The sequence below is a fragment of the Wyeomyia smithii genome, chromosome 1, assembly GCF_029784165.1.
Source record: "Wyeomyia smithii strain HCP4-BCI-WySm-NY-G18 chromosome 1, ASM2978416v1, whole genome shotgun sequence".
Taxonomy (NCBI): Eukaryota; Metazoa; Arthropoda; class Insecta; order Diptera; family Culicidae; genus Wyeomyia; species Wyeomyia smithii.
This window is the reverse complement of record NC_073694.1, coordinates 163,757,015-163,763,804: the sequence shown is the minus strand read 5'-3', so window position 1 is coordinate 163,763,804 and position 6,790 is coordinate 163,757,015.

Below are 6,790 nucleotides of genomic sequence, written 5' to 3'. Positions count from 1 at the left end.
CTCCTGTGTATCATTCTAGATCCGGATATCATTATATTGGCTGGATATCGGCCATTTTTGGCTGTTTTCCAGAAACCGTAAGTTGCCATCTTACAATTCAAAATGTTGCTTGAGGTCGATTATGGAACATATTTGTTACCACTAAAAACATTCACCTGCCAAATATGGTTCCATTTAGTTGATTAGTTCGCGAGATGTGCAGAAATTTGTGTTTCATTTGTGTGGAACCCTTCTATTCCAGAAAAGGGAGGGGAGTCGCACTATTATGGACATATTTGTTACCCCTAAAAACATTCACATGCTAAATTTGGTTCCATTTACTCGGTTAGTTCTCGAGATGTGCAGAAAATATGTGTTTCATTTGTATGGCAATCGGGTTATAGAATGGAGCATAGGCAGGCAGAAACACCAAAAGAAGGAGGGGTGTCAATACATTATGTACATATTTTTTACCACTAAAAACATTTACCTGCCAAATTTGGTTCCATTTAGATTAGCTCTCGAGATGTGCAGAAATTTGTGTTTCATTTGTATGGAATCCCTCCCTTCCAGGAAAGGGAGGAGCGTCCAACTATTATAGACATATTTGTTACCCCAGAAGAGGGAGGGGTCTTAAACTATCATATATTCAATATTTTAAAACCTAAAGAGTGAAAATACATTTATTGGATTGAAGCGTTCTTGTAAATCTATTTTTACAAATAAAGGTTTGAATGATAAAGGCTGGGTCTGACCGCTAGGTGGATTAATTTAGGTTTTTATTAGGTTCTAACAGCAGGTTTTGTAGAGTTTCGTAGCCGCAAGGCTACAGAGTCTGCTTTGACAAGCGAGTGGTGATAGGTTCGAATCTTTGTAGAACCAAGCCATTCGTTGGCAAAAGGACCTTTAAGTATGGGTTTATTCTCATCACACTCTTCACACACAAAACTTCTTTTAGACTTGAAATGGTTTTATCTGTAGATATTTGCGGATTTTGTAAATATCTGTTAGTAAATTGGTGCATTGTGTTAATAGAAAGCGTCAAAAAGCAAAGAAATATGTGAGATAAAACCCAAATTAATCCACCTAGCGGTCAGACCCAGCCTTTCTCATTCAAACTATTTATTTGTAAAAAAAAAAAATTACATGAGCGCTTCAATGCAATAAAGGTTATTCACTCTTTGGGTTCTAAAATATTGACGTTGTAATTGAAGTATGAAATATGAAATTTGACGTAATGTTAGTGCTTAAAACAAAGCGAAATAATAGAAATGGCTCTCAATTTCGAACAATTTATTCACGGGCGATACCGGGAACGTCCAAATAGAACGATACCACATTTAATTTATTTTGAGGCCACATCTATTGTTCAAAGCAGATATTAAAATCTGCATATACACACACAGACACACACACACACACACACACACACACAGACAAACACATACACACACATACAGAAAATGCTCAGCTCAGCGTCGAGCTGAGTCGAGTGATATATGCCATTCGGCCCTTTGGAGCACTTTTACATCTTCGGTTTTGCAAGTGATTGCTATACCTTTCTAGGAGAAAGGCAAAAATAAACTTTTTTTGGAGAATTTGTTTGTTTTATTGTAGCAAACAACATTGTGGAACAAAAAATTATAGAAGGTATAGAAAATCACTATAAGAAGTTGTATTGAAAAAACATAGGAGCAAGATCGCGCCAAATAACCGATGGTCGAATATCGCCCATTTTTGATTTGAATGAAACTTTGCACACGTATTTGGCTCAGCAAACTGAGCATTTTCCACAGATGGAGCGATTTTTTACACCCATGAGTTACATTCTAAAAGGGCGTATGCCTTTTGGCATAGGTTTTATTCGAAGCATTGTAGCCCAGAAACCGTTGGTTGTATAGAAAAACTGTCTGAGAATGAGTTGTAGGGAATTAAAAATGCACCATAAAAAAAATATACACTGTACCAAAAAAATTTTTTTGACCAAAAAAAATTAAAAATAAACATTAAATTTCAATTTAAAAAAAAAAAGAGTTGAACTTTTTTCTTATTTTTTTTTTGAAGAAACTTGACGTTAATACGCAACTTTTAAAAAAAAGTCCAGGATGGAGAAATGAAAAATATTTTATTTATGGCAGAATAATTTTTTTATAAAAATTCTAATTCAAACATTTTTCAAAATATTTGCATTCTGATGATTTTAAAAGATGCAGAGAGTCATTTTAAATCAAAAAGCTCTTGGTAGTTAACATTCTAAACGCATTGGTTTTCGAGTTATTTTAAATTTAAGCTCGATAAATTAATTATATGTCGGAAAATACACGTTTTTCTTAATTTGTCCATGGTTCTCCAGCAAAAACCTTACGTTCATTGAAATGCTTGATCAAAAAAATACAATTCATTCTTTGACAACAAAACGATCGGATAAATAACTCAAGCGCTAAAACTTAGCCTACCTACACGTTCCCCCTTGCCGAATGTTTTATAAAAAAATATGTTTGTCGTGCAACACTACCTACTTGTTTACTAATACTAACTGTTTTTAAAGTACGCAACCAATAACTACTGGGTTGTTTATAATATCTGTTTTCGTATATAAATACGATTGCACTACTCCAGATGTGTACGTAACAGTTTGCATTTTGTGAAGATGAATAAAGTGAAAAAGGAATACACCAAGCCCAAATGCTGTAAACCCTTTCCTGGTCATCGGTGCTCATCAAGCTTACGCAAACTAAACGAGAACGTTATTGCAAAATTAAAAACATTGAACAGTCAAGCTCATTTTAATACGTCTTTATCAATTTGTGATTCGTTTAGTTATTTGAATGATAGTCAAGCCACCATTCATCCCTTCGTTGTTTACTATTCAGAATCTGGAACACTTAAGAATACCAGCTTCATCATAATATCGGAAGTACTCCATCATGATACTGTTGCGGTTCAGGTGTTCATTGCCAAATTAATGAGTTTTTTGAAAACAACAATAGAGTTGAAAAAAGCGATATTAATGTCTGATGGAGCTGCCTCACAATATAAAAATAGAAAAAACTTTGCAAGTTCAAAACAAAATATAACGTCGATGCAGAGTGGCATTTTTTGCGACTTCTCATGTTAAAGGCCCATGCGATGCAATTGGTGGCATATTAAAACGAATGGCAGGAAATGCAAGTTTAGCTAAAGAACATGAACATCCCACTACAAGCGCAAAAGAATTGTATGATTGGTCTAATCAGAAAAGTAATAAAAATTCATCAAAAATGCCATTTAGTTGGGTATAATATGAAGTATATGAACAAGGAGTAACAGAATGGAGCAATATTTTCAAAAAATCTATAATAATAGCTGCCACACAAAAGTATTACTCTTTTGTTTCGATTACAGAAAACAAGATACAAACGAAGCTGTTTTCACAAGATGACGAATCATTTACTTATGATGTATATGAAATATAAGGTGAAACTAGTTCTGTAACGTATCTATGTCATGAAAAAATATGTTCTTAAGATAATAAAACTCGAAAAGAAATATTTGATTCTTATATATATTTATATCACTTAAAACAGCGGTTCTCAACCTTTCTTTGTCCGCGTACCCCTTGGCGATATTTTTCATATCAATTGTACCCCCTGGCTTGGAATGTTCTCGCAGAGTGGGAGAGTGGTAGTGGTAGATCATGTTGTGGAGGTCTAGATCAGGTTTTAAATTCAACTTCGTTTGTTTGATTGCTACAGTCATGTTTTAGGAGCAACATTGAATAGAAAGTAAAGAATTATAAAGAAAAATTACTTTATCCGCCATTACTGATTTTTCTTTCGCGTACCCCCTGCAGGCTTTCGAGTACCCCCAGGGGTAGCGTACCCCAGGTTGAGAACCGCTGACTTAAAACATTTAACTCTTTTCTTGAGAACCGTTAGCCCAATCGTTTTGTTGTCAAAGAATGAATTGTATATTTTTGATCAAGCATTCCAATGAACGTATGGTTTTTGCTGGAGAACCATGGACAAATTAAGAAAAACGTGTATTTTCCCAAATAATTATAATTTTTCGAGCTTAAATTAGAAATAACTCGAAAACCAATGCCCTTATAATGTTAACTACCAAGAGCTTTTTGATTTAAAATGACTCTCTGCATCTTTTAAAATCATCAGAATACAATTATTTTGAAAAATGTTTAAATTAGAATTTTCATAAAAAAATTAATCTACCATGAAAAAATTATTTTTCATTTCTCCATCCTGGACTTTTTTTTTAAAGTTGCGTATTAACGTCAAGTTTCTTCAAAAAAAAAAAATAAGAAAAAAATTCAACTCTTTTTTTTAAATTGAAATTTAATGTTTATTTTTAATTTTTTTTGGTAAAAATGAATTTTTTTTGTACAGTGTATATTTTTTTTATGGTGCATTTTTAATTCCCTACAACTCATTCTCAGACAGGTTTTCTATACAACCAACGGTTTCTGGGCTACAATGCTTCGAATAAAACCTATGCCAAAAGGCATACGCCCTTTTAGAATGTAACTCATGGGTGTAAAAAATCTCTGCACCTGTGAAAAATGCTCAGTTTGCTAAGCCAAATACGTGTGTAAAGTTTCATTCAAATCAAAAATGGTCGATTAAATTTTCGCGTATTTCCAGGCGATTTGAAATGATTCTGCTCATAGGCAATTTATAGAAAGCTCCACAAAAATCGATTTTAATAGGCAGATAGAAGCGTGGTGTCTTTCACCACTTTCTTTGTTTCTTATAAAATATGGTACAACTTTGCCGAACAAGGTGAATTTTTATATACAAAAAGAGAAAAATGAAATTCGTTGCTCACTTTTCGATAGGATGATCAAAGAATTGCAACTTCTACAACATTTAGAATAAATAAAGGCACATCTTTGCTGAAGGCACTACGGCTCTAAAATCTTTTTTTTTTCGGGTCAAAATATTTTCAATCATGTTTATGCAGCTTTGGAAACAGTGTGCGACGCACAATGGAGCAAATTGCTTTGTATGTGCGATGAAACCTTATATCTCCTTAACAATTGTTTCCACAGTGTTCTATAGACTGCTAAAACTAACCCATTTTTCTCAGAGATGGTTGAATCGATTTTCACAAAATTAGTGTCAAATTAAAGGTCGAGCTACACCATAATACACTATTTAATTACACTGTAATCAGGCTGTAACTCTGTCCGTTATGTACCAAAATGTAAAATCACAAAACTTTATCAACACAGAAACTACACAACCGATCTGAACAAAATTGAAATCAAATGAATAGGCTACCTTTAAAACCTTTAACAAATGAATTTCATAATGATTAGACATGTGGTTCAAAAGTTATGAAAAGTATTGTACTCCGAAGACTTTTTAAACTCACTCACTGTCCTCGGAGATTTTTTTTTTTGCTTTATTAAGGTGGCTTTCAGCCACAAGCTGGTTCGCCACCGGTTTTCCTCAGAGATGGCTGGGATGATTTTAGCCTTCTTGCACCAAAGGTTCTAAATTATTTTATTACAGTCAGACTTTCACTTTAACCATAATGTATCAAATTGTAAAAATAACGGAAGTCTCTTATCTCAAAGATTACATAACTTATTTGAACAAAAGATGTGTCATACGAACGGGTTGTCTCTAACAATGAATTTATTTCATATTAATTTGTGATGTGGTTCAAAAGATTTGGAAAGAAACATAACCCAAAGACTGTTTAAAACCAACTGGCCTCAACGTAAAATTTTATACATTATACTTTTATCATTATGAAATCCATTTACTTAAAATACTAAATTGTTGAGCTTACCTTTGCATCTCCACGACTGTGACGGAAAGGAAAGGTGTGTATCACCGTGGTAAGTGATGAAATCGAATTATGTTGCGCGCGAAGTAAGATCATTACGAAGGCGAGCGAGGTATCTTTAATGTCAATCACCGCGAATATATACGAGCGGCGCGCGTCAACCATCCACCACCCGATGAATCCAAATGTTTAAACATTTGTTTATGTCCAATCTCGAATACTCTCGAGAAAGCAAATGCATTCCGAAAGACGCGATTCTGTGATAGGTATACTTTGTGTAGTAACTAAATCAATCACGATATTTATCAACCGAACTCGATTTGCGACACGCTTTTATAAAAGCAACGAGCAGGCAATCTTCAGCTGAACGGTCATACTAAGACTAAGCTTATTCTTGCATCTCTATTCTGCGACGGAGAGAAAGGTTTATGTTATTATTTCTACGTGGCAAGTGATGGAATCAAATGATGATGAGCGCGAGACTCGTGTATTACGAATACGACCGGTACGTATGTTTCTGCAAGAAATCAAACGCACTTCAGTAGATGCGGTGTTTAATTCAAATTTTTTTTTAATAGGGGGGAATTTTTTTTTCTTCATCTATAGTTTATTTGACACGGCACAAATACAATTTAATGTTTAACGGCGCCAATTATATCTGGTAGCTTACTTTCTAAAGTATTTTAATAACTAAAAGCAAATTTTTTATCCTCACTGCCGACTACGAGCTGAAACTAAATCTAACTTAAAGCTAGAATGTTTTGCATTAAAGGCACTGATTTGTTGTTTGATGGTTTTCCATCGCCATAGGTAAGCAGCATATTGAATATGTTCCGCTGCTGGGCCAAGATATTACGGACTGGCATATTGGGTTGTCTCCCTCGGGACCTGAGAGTATCGTGCGGGTCTAGTTGCTGTTTCCGAGTCCGGGGTCTTAACGTGTTCTTGTCGTTTGGTTAGATGTAGGCGGAAGGGAATAGGATTAAACTGGGGCGTGGATGGATTTCAGGAAAACGTATAT